Below are 17903 nucleotides of genomic sequence, written 5' to 3'. Positions count from 1 at the left end.
CCTGGTTTTGGCAATGATAATTCCGAAACCATCACCTCCTCAACTTCTAAGATTTGTTATACGCACATGCCGCTCCCAATGCCATCGGACGCGACCCTTCGACTTCTCCCTCGGGAACTGCGATAGCGCCGCTTCGCCTTCCATCTCTGCCCTTATAAACTAGTATCAGCGGATTTACTTCTATTCATCTCCGCGCATTAACCGCACCAGCATATTCCACATCCCCCGACAATGGCTTCCTTTTCCTCTGCCTCCTCCAATTCCTCTCTTGACTCTGAAACCTCCAGGGAAGCAACACCGGAGTTCAATCCAGTAGCTTCATACGAGGCTCTCGCTCCTCTGCATTGGGACGCAGAGGAGTGGGACTTCAGCATTTGGTCAGAGGATGATGAGTCCTTGACCGACGATGAGGACCTCCAGATTCTCCTTCGCGGGGATCTGGACGAAGAAGACGAAGATTCCTAGGATGAAGACTTCTTCTCTTCCTCAGAAGAAGACACCAAGGACGCTTCCACCGACGACGACTCGGCAGCAGGAGGGTTCCTGCGTGGTGGATCATCGTCTTCAGAAGATGACAGGGACGCCGGCAACGATGCCGGTCCTAGTAGTAGTGATGGTGGCAGCAGCAGCAACAATGGTGGTGGTGATAGCGGCGATGATGATACCAGCGCGTCCCCTCTGTACAAGCGCCACAAGTCCTCAGGGACCTATTGGTGGTAGTTCGTAGGGTCGTCCGTCGTTGCGCACAGAGCCAGTAGATCGGCTTCTTTTGTAATAATCTCTTCTGAATAAACCCTTTTATTTCAGCAAGCCAATGTCTGAAAATCCAATCTTAAAGTCCGATGCCATTGCATCGGCCCTTCTCCTTGAATCGTCCAATCCAATCCCCTGCCTTTCCTTTATCCTGAATCGGAAATCTCAAAGACCTTCAAGAACTCGAGTACCCTTCAAATGATTTTGCTAAGAGTACTCCGTCAAGATCTACCCCTCTTTTCCTTTTGCCATCTGGCTATGTACCAAAGCAAGTCGAACCTGCTTATGTTGTTATTGCTTTCCTCCGATCAAGTCGAAGAATATGATCATCAAGGAGAACCCGCAAAGAAGTCGAACCTGTTCTTTTAAGATCAAGAGACACCCGCAATTGACTTCTCTATTTTTATCGAACCCCGGGACTTGCAGGTTCTAATTATTGCTTCTAAAGTCGATGGCTTATCATCAGCTATTCCATCTCTATCTCCATGCACGGACCTGCACTGCTTTTTCTTTAGATATCTGACTTGTTTATCTCGTTCTACTTTACAGCCTGATGCACTGCACCGGCTTTTAAAGTAGCCGATGGATACTGACCTGCAGCCTAATGCACCATAAAGTACCCGATCATGTCATCTTGCAGCCCGATGCATCACATCGGCTTTGCTTACAAATATCCTGATTGAGTTGGTCCATAGCCTGATGCATTACATCAGCTTCATCATTCGTCTTCCCACATGCTCGGGAAATACTTCTTGAGGTGTTGGCCATTGATGGCTACCGGAAATTTAACTCCATCCAATTCTTCAAGCATGTACGCATTCCCTGGTAAAGCTTGAACAACTCTATAAGGCCCATGCCAATTCGAAGACCATTTACCATATGCTGCATCCTTAGTCCCCAATGGTAGCACCGCTTCCCATACTAAATCTCCAACTTGGAATTCCTTTGGTTTAACCTTCTTATTGTACGCGCGGGCTACCTTGGCCTTATTTTCCTTGATCTTTTCCAGCGACCAAACCCTGAGTTCTGTAATGTCGTCCATGTTGTCGCTCATTAGTGCGGCATATTCTTCAGCAGTTAAATCATTCTGAAACTCTATTCGTCTTGATCTGGCCATAATTTTCCATGGTAATACGGCCTCCTGCCCATACACCAAATGATATGGTGAAGTTCTTGTTGCCCCATGGCATGACACACGATAAGCCCATAACGCTTCTGATAATACTTCATGCCAACGCCGTGGGTATTCATCAACCTTCCTTTATATCAGCTTGATCAAGCTCTGATTGGACGCTTCGGTTTGTCCATTTGCTTGAGCATAGTATGGAGATGACCTGATCAATTTGATCCCCATATCGGCAGCGAACTTTTTGAACTCATCAGATATAAATACTGACCCTCCATCTATTGTAATAGTCTGAGGAATCCCAAACCTATGAATAACTTGTTCTTTGACAAAATTGATGACGTCCCTCGACGTTACTGACTTCATAGGAACAGCTTCTACCCACTTGGTAAAATAATCTGTGATGGCCAAAATAAACTGATGGCCTTTACTCGATGGAGGATTAATCTTACCGATCATGTCCATGCCCCAGCCCCTGAATGGCCAAGGTTTGATGATAGGATTCATTGCTGATGCTGGTACTATTTGTATTTTTCCAAACCTCTAACAGGCCTGGCATCCTTTATAATACTTGAAGCAATCTTTCAGCATATCAGGCCAATAATATCCCGAGCGCCTGATCAACCACTTCATCTTGTGGGCTGATTGATGAGTACCACACATACCTTCATGGACTTCATGTAGAAGCTGATTGGATTCAATCGGCCCTAAGCACTTGAGCAGTAGCCCCTCTAGAGTCCTATAGAACAAGTCATCCCCTATCAAGACGTACTTCATAGCTTTGTAACGTATCTTCTTAGGTGCCCCCCGAGCTGGATCCTTCAAGTAATTCAAGATATCGGCTCAACAATCCCCCTGATCCAACAGGTTTATTGGGAAATCAGCTCCATCCGCCGTGTCCTTGTAACCTGAAGCTCTCTGGGCAAGATAATTGGCCTCAGAATTTTGTACTCTTGGTATCCAGTAGAAATTTATATATCTGAACCGGGCCATCAGCTCCTGGCATCGTCTCCACAAAGGAAATAACAACTCACTCTCACATCGGTAAGTTTCCATGAGCTGAGAGATGACTAGCTTTGAATCCCCGAAAACCTCTACTGCTTCTACTCCAACCTCAAGAAGTAATTCCATACCTTTGTGCACCGCTTCATACTCGGCTAGATTGTTGGTGCAAGGTGTTGGTAATCTGATTGAAAAGGAATATGTTGCCCCCCGAGGCGAAATGAGCAAAATACCTATGCCAGAGCCATCTCCACAGACCTGTGGCAGACCCGCTCGAATTATTCCGGCTCAAGTGCGCTATTGATCGCCGTACAATTGCAATCAGCTTAACGCACTTCAAACGGAACAATCCTTTGGTCTGTCGGGTCTCCGCCCGATTCAACCACGGTTCAGCAGGATCGAAGCAGGTTTACCTCGCACGAAGACGAGTTCACATCACAGAATAGCCCATCAACTTTTTATCTTACAACCATACATATATTATTACAAATCGAGTTCAAGATAAGTAAAATTATACAAACCATGTTCGAACTGACAAGCGTAACAGCTTGTCTAAACTCACAGCGGAAGAAAAAGTTTTACGCGACTACACACGTCGTGAAGGCGAACACCAAGCTTAGCCCAGGGCCTGGTGTCACTCCGGAGGGTCTGTGCCGGCCGGGGACGGGTCCCACTCCACGGACCAGCCAAAAGGAACGGACGTTGGCCACACAAGGTTGTCCGTGGGATTCTCATAGGTCGTACCTGAAAACAGATATTGGCAAGGCTGAGTATTCTAATACTCAGCAAGGCTTACCCGGGGCTGGGTATACTTTAGCCCATAACTAGACTCATGAAGGCATTGTAAAGGCTCTGGGTTTATTTTCAGCTGAAAAGTAACAAAGAGTATGAACTATTTTCAAGTTTTAGCTTTCATCTTCTAGTTGAGTATTTATTCTAGATTAGCACCTACACTAAGCAAGCAAGGTAGTGATTATCATCCATCAAGATTATCCTTCATTAGTTCCACTTCTTACTCAATGTGGTAAAAGGGATAAGCAATCTCAATCCTCGTGAGAGGCGGACGATTCGAATCGAATTTAACCTTGCAAGGTAAACCTAACTCACACGCTCGGAGTACCGACAGGGTGTTCCGAGCAACCGTTTCCCTCATATTCCGGGTTATGGATCGGGGCCACCACAAGCGACTGCAGGACCGTACGCACACCCAATGTGTACAGGACATACGTCTGTAGCGCGACTACAAAACCCGTATTCCTGTCTGCCTTGCAGAACGTACTCCCACACGTCGGTGCGTGTAAACATAAAATAAAAGTCGAGTGGTGGGAGCGCGTCCATTTGCCGGGCCAATCGGGTACTAGGCTTACCGCTTACCATATTTCGCGGTATGTGGCTAGTACTTTCAAAAACTTAGCCACCACTACCACACATTTCGACCTTAAAGCTTTTATCAAAACAGACAGGGTAAACTTCCAGGTCATGATACAACACATGACCCTGTCCGTCATCCTTATAGTGGTTGCAGGAATGTAAACATGCAACTCCTATATCGCGCGAGTGACAGGAAATCACTCGACTTCTACCGGTCCTATTAGCGGAGCAACTATCCGATAAGGACTCGGGAGCATTACATTGGGTTCCTAGAATTCATGCATCTAGGGTTTCACCTCAATTCCTAGACTTAATGCAAGATATAATATAGATAGACATAGATTGCAGTATAAATAAAATAATGGGATATGTCCGGGGCTTGCCTTTTAGAGTAGGGTTGAGGGCAGGAGTGTCAGAGATTTCCGAACTCGGGTTCGGAGCTTCAGTTAGTTCCTCGACGACTTGTGCTGGATCTTCGGAAAAGCCTTGGTCTTGTCCTAAGACCAATTCGTAGTCCCCGTCGTCGAGTGTCGTTGACTCTATATGAGATGCAATAAATCAAATAAGGTGAAATTTAAATTTAGAAATTCACATTTCAAATATTATAACTCATCCAATTAACACACAAACATGCATAAAATAAAGAGGTTTTAGATTTAAAACACTATTTATAAAGATATGGTAGAGTTTATTGTAATAAGAACTAAAACATTTAAATTAAATTTGAAATGAACCAAAATTTGAATTAAAAACTTTTAAATAAAAGATTATAGAAATTTGTTTAGATATTAAACATTATAAATATTACATTAGTGAATGATAAAAGGTTCCAATTAAAGAAGGCTATACATTAGGTTTATTTTAAATTTGAAAGTTCCAAAATAAAAGAGGTTAAGTTTAAATCAAAGTTAAGTTTGTAACTTGCACAAAGTTATTTAGAGTTCATAGAACATTCATGCCAAATTTCATAAGCAACCAAGCATGAAATGACAAGGTTAAGTGTATATTACCCCTTAATCTTAGATTTAAAATACAGGTAGAAATATTTTGTTTCAAACTAAACTCTATTAACAAAAGTCATAGAGTTTGAAATCTATTTTCTAACAAAACTGGTTTTGCTATTTTTGGATTTTTCTATGAATTACTATGAATTTTACAAGACAGGAAATGCTTTCACATGAAATAACAGGCATCCTTTACACATCAGTCCCTGCGTTTTACAACTAACCCCCTGGAAAGAAAACACAGAGAGCAATCAGGTCCAGGGCCATGGCCGGCGGTGAGGAAGCACATGTCCGGCCAAAATTCTGGCCGGGGAAGTCGCCGGCGGTGAGGGGGAAAAGGAGGGGGAGCAAGAGGAGACTTCGGGCTACCTATTGGTGGTCTTGGAGGGGATCAAGGCGGCCGGAGGAGTGCTGCCCACGAAGGACAGAACCGGCGGCCGGTGGCGCACGGCGGCGGGGAGCTTCCGGCGGGCGAAGAAGGGGAGGGCCGGGCCGGGAGGCTGCGGTGGGGCACAGGGAAGCTTACGGTGCGGTCAATTTTGGGGAGGAAAAGAGCGGAGGAACGAGCTCCACGGTGACCGGGGCTTGGCGGCACTAATGGGGCGGCGGCGAGGTCTGTACGCGCGCGGGGAAGGCCTGGAGCGCCCCTTTTGTAGGCAAGCAAGGTGAGAAGGGAGGGAACGACGAGCAAAGCTTCGGTTTGCGGGAGCTACAGGGGAGGATGAACCGCAGAGGCTCGGCGGCGACAGAACCGCCGGCGAGCAGTGCTGGCTCCGCACGGGCGCCGTGGCGCGCGGGCAAGACGCCACCCGGAGGGGGCTAGAGCGGTGGTTGCGCAGGGAACAGACGCGTGGATGGGGAAGGACAGGAGGTGGCCGGCGGTGAGCCAGAGCGGCGCATTACACCAGTGGCAGAGGCACCAGAGAAGCAGAGCAGGGGGGGGGCAGAGGCGCCAAGAAGGAGAAAGGGGATGAACTGAATTGTGGACTGATCTGTAAATTCAGAGAAAGGCAGGGACCTTACTGTAAAGGACTTGCAACTTTTAAACCAGTGCTCAAATGAAGATGGTCCAAAAAGCAAAAGTGCATGGTTTTTCAAACTCTACAACTTCTCTTTAAGGTTCATCTGCACTTGAGCAATAGTTTTAGAGATAAAATAGACTTAGTAATATTTTCATATTTTATGTAAATCCATAAGTAAAATTACTTTCACACATATACCCTATGGTAATTTCATATATATTTTTGCAATTTAACCATAGATATCACTTTTTGCACACTAACCCTTAAGCTTTTAAACTCTTCCCCCATCTCCATCCATTTTGCATAAAAGGACCTTTAGTTAATATTAATTACATAAACATCCCTTCTTCCATAATATTGCATACATAAAATACACATTGCCATACTTTGGACATAAAAGCATACCAAAACTCTAAGGTGTGACCAAGCCAATTACCTGAGTGTCACAGCCTTCCCCCCTAAAAAGAATCTCGTCCCGAGATTCCGAAGCAGGATAGGATAAGAAGATCAAGCTTGAAGATTGGTTTGGAAGAAATTGGGAAAGTTATGCTGGAGATAAGATTCAGTTTCCCATGTTGCTTCTTCTTCCGTGTGATGGTTCCATTGAACTTTGTACATTCTGACGGTTTCTCTTCTGGTGCTTCTCTCTTTAGTGTCTAGGATTCTGATTGGATACTCTGCGTAGGTCAGATCCGGTTCGATTTCGATAGCTTGGGAATCGATGATTTTGGTGGGGATCTTAACACACTTTCTGAGTTGGGATACATGAAAGATGTTATGGATAGCCGCTAATTGAGGAGGAAGTTGGAGACGGTAAGCTATGGGTCCACAGATTTCAAAGATTTCAAAAGGTCCGATGTATCGAGGAGCAAGTTTCCCTTTTACACCGAATCTTTGAACGCCTCGAGTGGGAGATACTCGAAGATATATGAAGTCTCCGATGTGAAACTGTAATGGTCTTCTTCGTATATCCGCGTAGCTTTTCTGTCGAGATTGGGCGGCCTTTAGATTGTCCTGGATAAGCCTGACCTTATCTTCTGCTTCCATAATTAGATCGGGTCCAAAAATTTTACGTTCGCCGGTTTGTGACCAATTCAAAGGAGTTCGACATCGGCGACCGTATAAAGCTTCAAAGGGGGCCATTTTAATACTTGTCTGATAGCTATTATTGTAAGAGAATTCTGCTAGTGACAAGTATTTATCCCAATTTTTATCAAATTGGAGTACACAAGCTCTGAGCATATCTTCCAGAATCTGGTTTATTCGTTCAGTTTGCCCATCCGTCTGAGGATGATAGGCAGAGCTTCGAATTAATTTAGTCCCAAGAGCATCATGAAGCTGCTCCCAGAACCTAGCAACAAATTGTGCTCCACGATCAGAAATGATCGTTTTAGGTACTCCATGAAGACGAATAATTTGATCCAGATAAATCTCAGCATACCTTTTGGCATTGTATGTGGTATGCATGGGAAGAAAATGTGCAGTTTTAGTTACCGATCAACGATTACCCAAATAGAGTCATGCCTCCGGGAAGTGTTGGGCAAACCAACAATAAAGTCCATACTGATATCCTCCCACTTCCACAAAGGAATAGGTAGAGGTTGAAGGATACCGGCAGTCTTCAGATGACTAGCTTTGACTCTTTGGCAGATATCACATTCCGACACATACTTGGCTATTTCTCGTCTCATACGGGTCCACCAAAAGTTCTGTTTCAGATCCTGATACATTTTTGTACTGCCAGGGTGGATAGAGAATTTAGATAAATGGGCCTCATCCATTATTTGTTTTCGGAGTTTATGGTCCTTCAGTACAACAATACGCTCATTGAACCATAATACTCCTTCAGGATCTACTTGGAAGCATTTATACTTCCCTTCACCTTGGGTTATCTTTTGTGTAATGATTCTGACCCCTTTATTACGCTGTTGTGCTAGAACAATATTATCTCTGAGTGTGGCTTCAACCGAAAGATGGTTTAAGTCACCTTGGGAAATGATCTCTAGGTTGAGCTTACTCATTTCCCAACAGAGAGTTTCGTCGAATGCTTCAATAGATAGGCAAGAACAATGCGCTTTGCGGCTAAGGGCATCTGCAACGACATTGGCCTTGCCTGGATGATAATGGACCTCCAAATCATAATCTTTGATAAGTTCTAGCCAGCGTCTTTGCCTCATATTCAGATTTGCCTGGGTAAAGATATACTTGAGGCTTTTATGATCAGTATAAATATGACATTTCGTACCCATCAGATGATGTCTCCAGATCTTTAGGGCATGAATAACAGCTGCAAGTTCAAGATCATGGGTAGGGTAGTTCTGTTCATGAACCCTAAGTGCTCGGGATGCATATGCAATTACTCGGTTGTCTTGCATAAGTACACAACCAAGTCCAGTTCCCGATGCATCACAGTAGATGTCAAAAGACTTTGAGACATCGGGTTGAGCTAAGACTGGAGCAGTAGTAAGATGATTTCTGAGAATATGAAATGCATCTTCGCATTTTTGATCCCAGGAAAATTTTACACCTTTCTTTAGTAGTTCGGTCATAGGTTTGGCTATTCTGGAAAAGTCAGGAATAAAACGGCGATAATAGCCAGCTAGACCGAGAAAACTACGAATTTGATGGACGGAGGTCAGGGGTTTCCAATCCATCACTTCTTGTACTTTACTGGGATCGACGGATATTCCATCACCAGAAATGGTATGGCCCAGAAATTTGACTGTATCTAACCAAAATTCACACTTAGAGAATTTGGCGTACAGGTGGTGGTCTCTTAATCGTTGAAGGATGACATGAAGATGCTTAACATGATCTTCTGGAGTTTTAGAATAGATCAGGATGTCATCAATGAAGACCACGACAAACTTGTCGAGCTCTTGCATGAAGACGGAATTCATAAGGTACATGAAGTATGCTGGAGCATTAGTGAGACCAAATGACATGACAAGATACTCGTATAGACCATACCGATTGGAGAAGGCTGTTTTTGGAATATCACTGGGTCGAATCTTAATTTGATGATAGCCGGAACGAAGATCTATTTTAGAAAACACCTTGGCTCCGGCTAATTGATCAAAGAGGATATCAATGCGGGGTAGAGGATACTTATTTTTGATAGTCACCGCATTGAGAGGACAGTAATCGACACATAGCCTCAAGCTATTGTCTTTCTTTTTCACAAATAAGGCTGGACAACCCCATGGTGATGCACTTGGACGAATGAAGCCTTTGTCTAAGAGATCTTGGAGTTGGGTTTTTAATTCAGCCAACTCATTAGGAGGCATTCGGTAAGGTCTCTTAGAGATAGGGGCTGTACCAGGTTGGAGTTCTATAATGAACTCGATATCTCTGTCTAGGGGCATTCCGGGTAAGTCATCCGGAAATACATCTGGATATTCACAGACGACTGGAATATCTTCTAGCTTGACCCCAGATACGGCATAGGTGTAAGAGTTGAACGACTTCGATGGTGGGAGATAAAGAAGAGTAGGTTCGTTCTCTAATGAACCTATCTCCACCATGCGGGAAGGGATATCTATGGATATATGGTACTGGTCATCCAATTCATTCCTAAAAGAACATCCGTTCCTTTTAGGTCTAACAATAATAAATCTGCCCTCATCAGATGGTTGCCCATTTGAATTGGTACGCCTCTACAGACGTGATTGGCAAAGATATTACCACCAGGAGTTGTTATCACATATATCCCATTAACAGGACAAATTTCCAAGCCTATCTTAGTCCCTAACTTTGTAGTGATAAAACTATGGGTAGCACCAGTATCAAAAAGAACAGTAACGGGGTAATGGTTGATAGAAAATGTACCCGTCAGTATTGGTGCCCCTTCAGGGAGTTCGGAGAGTGTGGTGAGATTCACCCTCCCTTGTCGGACCTGCACCACTTGTCTCTTACCCTTGCCCTTGTAGTTTGGATTAGATGTTTGCCCTTGGAATGATTTCCTAGGTTGAGGGCAATCCTTAATGAAGTGGGACGGGCTTCCGCAATTGAAACAACGATTATTGTTGTTTCCTGGAGTAGCTGGCGGAAAGCTCGGCCGCAGACCTTGTTGGGGTTGTTGTTGAGTTTGGGGCAGAGGTGGTCGGTTGAATTGTGCTTGCTGGGGAGGTCGAGCTACCCATCTGCCAGGTAAATTGCCTCGAGGCGGAGCTCGAGGGGCATTACTCGGGACCAACCGGTACCTTGGCGACTGTGAGGTTGCAGGCCCTGTGGGTGCCTTCCGTTTCTTTTCCGCTCGGTGGGCGGCAATGCAATCCTCCTGAGTAATGGCCATGTTGACCAACTCATTAAAATTGTCAGCTTTCACCAAATTTAGCCATTCCTTAAGTTTGGTGTTTAGGCCTCGGCGAAAGCGATCACTTTTGCGGGCATCAGTGTCCGCATGAGATCCCGCATACTGGCACAGGTGATTGAAAACCTGGGCATACTGTATAACAGTGCGGGTACCCTGGGTCAAACTCGAAAATTCATTGAGCTTCCGCTCAATGAGTCCGGCTGGTATATGGTGTGCTCGGAATGCAGTCCGAAATTCGTCCCAGGTGATGACGTGATCGGCGGTTTGCATAGCATGGAACTGGTCCCACCAAAGACGAGCAGCGCTTCGAAGTTGCTGGGCTGCAAAGAGCACCTTGTTCTCATCTGAACATGGAGCTGGCAGTAGGGCGAACTTGGACTCAATAGTTCACAGCCAGGCATCTGCATCCAAAGGCTCATCGGCCTTATGGAATAATGGCGGTTGAGTGCTGAGGAAATCCTGGTAACTGGCTGACAGGGGTTCACCTCGGCCTCGAGGTTGCTGCTGATAGTGGCCCATTTGAGCTTGCACAAGTTGATTTAGAAGCTCGGTTTGCCGGGCCATAACCTCGGCCAAGTTCGGAGGTGGCGGTGGTGGTTGCTGGGAACTACCAGGTTGTCCTGCCCGGAATCCTTCCGGGGTTCCACGAGTAGCTCCAACCATCTGAAATAAAGGAGACATCCGTTGTCAACCATAATCTTGCTCCAATTTCAGATAATAGGCAATTATCAGATGGAAATGTAATACATATGTTCCATTCAAACCACTTATAGCGGATACATGGATATTGAACAGGATAACCCAAACTCGGGATTTGGATTACTACATAGATACTAATACCCTTACACCTCATATTGATACATTCGCATCATTACAAACTTTTGCCTAATGACACATGCCACAAATACAACCAGTGGCTCTATAACTAGATAAACTACACATCACCTAGGTTACATCCAGCTACAGCAAGGAGAGTGACGTGCTAAAAGTCATCAAGGTTTCCCACTGATGACTGGCTACCAGAAGAGGAATGATGGGGACTGATGACAGGATCTCCATGCTCAGAATCAAGTTCTGAGACTCCTTCAATCTCCTCTGGATCTTCTTCTTCAGCTTCAGGTGCTGCAGGTGCAACGGGAGGAATCGGGGGCTGCTGCAATTCTTCAATCTGAGCTTGAGCATCATCCACTGCAAGGATCAGATCTTGAACTTGTGCCTGTAGAAATTCAATAACAGTATCCCGCTGAGTGATTATGTGATCACTCTCATTGATCTGATCTTCACGATGATGGATGGTTTCATCCCGTGCCGCGATAATCTCATCCTTTTGAGTCACTAACGCCTGAAGCCGATCCACTTGAGCATTTTGTCTATCAGCTTCTCTGTAGTGACCCCGGGCAATATAGATTGCTCGGCCCAACTCATGACGTAGAAGTAGATGATAATGATATTGTACATTCATAAACCGCATCATCCCTTGGAGTGCTTCCTCCGGTGGACCATCCAATCTATGACTCTCAGGGACGATTCTGAGATTCCATTCTGGCTCATCGGGTTTTGTCATGGAGAATAACCCAATGGGCTTTCCTGCAACTTCTTTTGGATGCTGAATACAGAAATGGTAGATTGCCTCTAATGCCGCTGCTTCAATAGTATCCACGATACGATAACCCATTACATTAACTTTGATGGGCGACCATTGAGAGTGAAATGGATGCTGTGGAATTGTCATTAGGACATGAGCTCTATGAATCCCATCCTCCACAAACTCGACAGCATCATACTGAGGAGGCTCCGTGTAGTAAAAAGACTGCAAGGACTCCCAAAGTAGACGTGGAAAACCTTCTCAATGGAGGGCATTAGTATGAAGATGCCCCTCCGAATCCCAGAAAACGTTAGAAGGTGTTGCCATCTGCGACCAGAATGCAAATGGTGGAACTTTTTATCTTGTTAAGGGAGCACAAGATAAACAGAACAAGATAGTCAATGCTGATAACAGCAAGGATTGATAATCAGATGAAAACCTAGAATTCTATATAGGATACCCAACCTAATACTATCCTTAGAACTCCATTAGCCCATTCCAAAGACAAACAACATATCCTTCATATATGAAAATCCTTTTGTTAACAAATTATGCATGCACGCACTACTCGTCCTCACAACCAAAACAACTGCCGAATATGTTCGGACTTACGTAGTTAATTCCGGTGGCATAACCATACGTCTCTCACTATATATAACTAATCGATAAACCCTACGCATCCTAATAGCGTAAACGTGGTTAGTGTACCTGCAGAAAAAATACACAGATATATATATATCTCATGAACCTTTCATGGCAGCACGACATGAAAGCGTCCCCAAACATTACTGTTCACTATAGAAACAGCATCTGTACAATTACCGCCGTACAGACAATGTTAACATACTTCATCGAAACAACGTATTCACGGGGGTACCGCAAAATGCGGGGGTATGAACAGCGATCGCCATACCCTGCGCCGAACCATATACTCCCAATATAATCAACCTAAGTTGGTATATTGGCAGCATCTCAAGTAGGCCACTGCTTGAGAAACAGCGTTCAGTTCGCATCACCGACAGGAAGGCCAAGCTCCCTCAGTTGGCTGAGGATCCTTACCTTCTTACCTCCGTTCGTAGATGTCGTTACAGGAAGTAAGGTTGGATTGTGCAGGAATTTAAGTTTTGACAGAAAGTAGTGCTGCAAGTCAGATTTATATATATATATATATACTCTAATTGCCACCTGATATTACCCATATAAACCCCTAGGGCTTTACGTTCTAATCACCAACCTTAACGGATCCAACGTACTTTATAAATTCATTTGTTGGCAAACTTTTATCCAGAAAACACTTTTTAAGAGCTATTCTAGATGTAAAGATAAACCTACAGCTCTGATACCAGCTGTGGCAGACCCGCTCGAATTATTCCGGCTCAAGTGTGCTATTGATCGCCGTACAATTGCAATCAGCTTAACGCACTTCAAACGGAACAATACTTTGGTCTGTCGGGTCTCCGCCCGATTCAACCATGGTTCAGCAGGATCGAAGCAGGTTTACCTCGCACGAAGACGAGTTCACATCACAGAATAGCCCATCAACTTTTTATCTTACAACCATACATATATTATTACAAACCGAGTTCAAGATAAGTAAAATTATACAAACCATGTTCGAACTGACAAGCGTAACAGCTTGTCTAAACTCACAGCGGAAGAAAAAGTTTTATGCGACTACACACGTCGCGAAGGCGAACACCAAGCTTAGCCCAGGGCCTGGTGTCACTCCGGAGGGTCTGTGCCGGCCGGGGACGGGTCCCACTCCACGGACCAGCCAAAAGGAACGGACGTTGGCCACACAAGGTTGTCCGTGGGATTCTCATAGGTCGTACCTGAAAACAGATATTGGCAAGGCTGAGTATTCTAATACTCAGCAAGGCTTACCCGGGGCTGGGTATACTTTAGCCCATAACTAGACTCATGAAGGCATTGTAAAGGCTCTGGATTTATTTTCAGCTGAAAAGTAACAAAGAGTATGAACTATTTTCAAGTTTTAGCTTTCATCTTCTAGTTGAGTATTTATTCTAGATTAGCACCTACACTAAGCAAGCAAGGTAGTGATTATCATCCATCAAGATTATCCTTCATTAGTTCCACTTCTTACTCAATGTGGTAAAAGGGATAAGCAATCTCAATCCTCGTGAGAGGCGGACGATTCGAATCGAATTTAACCTTGCAAGGTAAACCTAACTCACACGCTCGGAGTACCGGCAAGGTGTTCCGAGCAACCGTTTCCCTCATATTCCGGGTTATGGATCGGGGCCACCACAAGCGACTGCAGGACCGTACGCACACCCAATGTGTACAGGACATACGTCTGTAGCGCGACTACAAAACCCGTATTCCTATCTGCCTTGCAGAACGTACTCCCACACGTCGGTGCGTGTAAACATAAAATAAAAGTCGAGTGGTGGGAGCGCGTCCATTTGCCGGGCCAATCGGGTACTAGGCTTACCGCTTACCATATTTCGCGGTATGTGGCTAGTACTTTCAAAAACTTAGCCACCACTACCACACATTTCGACCTTAAAGCTTTTATCAAAACAGACAGGGTAAACTTCCAGGTCATGATACAACACATGACCCTGTCCGTCATCCTTATAGTGGTTGCAGGAATGTAAACATGCAACTCCTATATCGCGCGAGTGACAGGAAATCACTCGACTTCCACCGGTCCTATTAGCGGAGCAACTATCTGATAAGGACTCGGGAGCATTACATTGGGTTCCTAGAATTCATGCATCTAGGGTTTCACCTCAATTCCTAGACTTAATGCAAGATATAATATAGATAGACATAGATTGCAGTGTAAATAAAATAATGGGATATGTCCGGGGCTTGCCTTTTAGAGTAGGGTTGAGGGCAGGAGTGTCAGAGATTTCCGAACTCGGGTTCGGAGCTTCAGTTAGTTCCTCGACGACTTGTGCTGGATCTTCGGAAAAGCCTTGGTCTTGTCCTAAGACCAATTCGTAGTCCCCGTCGTCGAGTGTCGTTGACTCTATATGAGATGCAATAAATCAAATAAGGTGAAATTTAAATTTAGAAATTCACATTTCAAATATTATAACTCATCCAATTAACACACAAACATGCATAAAATAAAGAGGTTTTAGATTTAAAACACTATTTATAAAGATATGGTAGAGTTTATTGTAATAAGAACTAAAACATTTAAATTAAATTTGAAATGAACCAAAATTTGAATTAAAAACTTTTAAATAAAAGATTATAGAAATTTGTTTAGATATTAAACATTATAAATATTACATTAGTGAATGATAAAAGGTTCCAATTAAAGAAGGCTATACATTAGGTTTATTTTAAATTTGAAAGTTCCAAAATAAAAGAGGTTAAGTTTAAATCAAAGTTAAGTTTGTAACTTGCACAAAGTTATTTAGAGTTCATAGAACATTCATGCCAAATTTCATAAGCAACCAAGCATGAAATGACAAGGTTAAGTGTATATTACCCCTTAATCTTAGATTTAAAATACAGGTAGAAATATTTTGTTTCAAACTAAACTCTATTAACAAAAGTCATAGAGTTTGAAATCTATTTTCTAACAAAACTGGTTTTGCTATTTTTGGATTTTTCTATGAATTACTACGAATTTTACAAGACAGGAAATGCTTTCACATGAAATAACAGGCATCCTTTACACATCAGTCCCTACGTTTTACAACTAACCCCCTGGAAAGAAAACACAGAGAGCAATCAGGTCCAGGGCCATGGCCGGCGGTGAGGAAGCACATATTCGGCCAAAATTCCGGCCGGGGAAGTCGCCGGCAGTGAGGGGGAAAAGGAGGGGGAGCAAGAGGAGACTTCGGGCTACCTATTGGTGGTCTTGGAGGGGATCAAGGCGGCCGGAGGAGTGCTGCCCACGAAGGACAGAACCAGCGGCCGGTGGCGCACGGCGGCGGGGAGCTTCCAGCGGGCGAAGAAGGGAAGGGCCGGGCCGGGAGGCTGCGGTGGGGCACAGGGAAGCTTACGGTGCGGTCAATTTGGGGAGGAAAAGAGCGGAGGAACGAGCTCCACGGTGACCGGGGCTTGGCGGCGCTAATGGGGCGGCGGCGAGGTCTGTACGCGCGCGGGGAAGGCCTGGAGCGCCCCTTTTGTAGGCAAGCAAGGTGAGAAGGGAGGGTACGACGAGCAAAGCTTCGGTTTGCGGGAGCTACGGGGGAGGATGAACCGCAGAGGCTCGGCGGCGACAGAACCACCGGCGAGCAGTGCTGGCTCCGCATGGGCGCCGTGGCGCGCGGGCAAGACGCCACCCGGAGGGGGCTAGAGCGGTGGTTGCGCAGGGGACAGACGCGTGGATGGGGAAGGACAGGAGGTGGCCGGCGGTGAGCCAGAGCGGCGCATTACACCGGCGGCAGAGGCACCAGAGAAGCAGAGCAGGGGGGGGCAGAGGCGCCAGGAAGGAGAAAGGGGATGAACTGAATTGTGGACTGATCTGTAAATTCAGAGAAAGGTAGGGACCTTACTGTAAAGGACTTGCAACTTTTAAACCAGTGCTCAAATGAAGATGGTCCAAAAAGCAAAAGTGCATGGTTTTTCAAACTCTACAACTTCTCTTTAAGGTTCATCTGCATTTGAGCAATAGTTTTACAGATAAAATAGACTTAGTAATATTTTCATATTTTATGTAAATCCATAAGTAAAATTACTTTCACACATATACCCTATGGTAATTTCATATATATTTTTGCAATTTAACCACAGATATCACTTTTTGCACACTAACCCTTAAGCTTTTAAACTCTTCCCCCATCTCCATCCATTTTGCATAAAAGGACCTTTAGTTAATATTAATTACATAAACATCCCTTCTTCCATAATATTGAATACATAAAATACACATTGCCATACTTTGGACATAAAAGCATACCAAAACTCTAAGGTGTGACCAAGCTAATTACCTGAGTGTCACAAGACCGACCCATCAAAATACATTGCCCATGCGCGGATATAAAGTGCTACTATGTCTGAGCTAGTCCTTTCTACAATGAGGTCGGCCAACGCCTACCCTTTGACTGCCTTTGCAGGTTGGTACCGGATATCAAACTCTGACAAAGCAAACATCCACTTACCAAGTCGGCCTTTCAACACTGGGGCTAACAGCATATGCTTGATAACATCTGATTTGCAGATGACTACATACTTCAATAACCCCACCGCACCTGGTACTCTGAATGCAGTCTTATGGATATCCTCTGGAGCCATAAAAATTTGGTTATAACCAGCGTTGCCATCCATGAAACTCAACATCTTATGACCAGCAGCTGCATTAATCAACGTCTCCGCCACCAGCATCGGGTACTCATCTTTTGGTGTAGCTCTGTTAAGATCTCTGAAGTCTACACAGACTCTCCACTGGCCATCTTTCTTCTATACAGGCACAACACTGGAGATCCATTCAGCATACCTGCATGTCCTGATGAAGCCTGCTTCTATCATCCTTTTGACTTCTTTCTTGACTTCTTCTAGGACTTCGGCCTTCATTTGCCGCGCACGTTGCTGGAACGACAGAAATCCTGGCTTGAGAGGGAGCCGATGCTCAACAATACTTCTGTCCAACCCTGGCATGTCTGTGTAATCCCAGGCAAAACAATCCGCATATTCTTTCAGTAACACTATCATCGGCCCTCGCAACTCCGGACTCAACTTCTTGCTGATAAATGTTGGTCGTGGCTTATCCCCAGGACCAATGTCGACTTCTTCCAGC

This window comes from Panicum hallii, chromosome 2, assembly GCF_002211085.1.
Source record: "Panicum hallii strain FIL2 chromosome 2, PHallii_v3.1, whole genome shotgun sequence".
NCBI lineage: Eukaryota > Viridiplantae > Streptophyta > Magnoliopsida > Poales > Poaceae > Panicum > Panicum hallii.
This window is presented reverse-complemented; position numbering follows the sequence as displayed.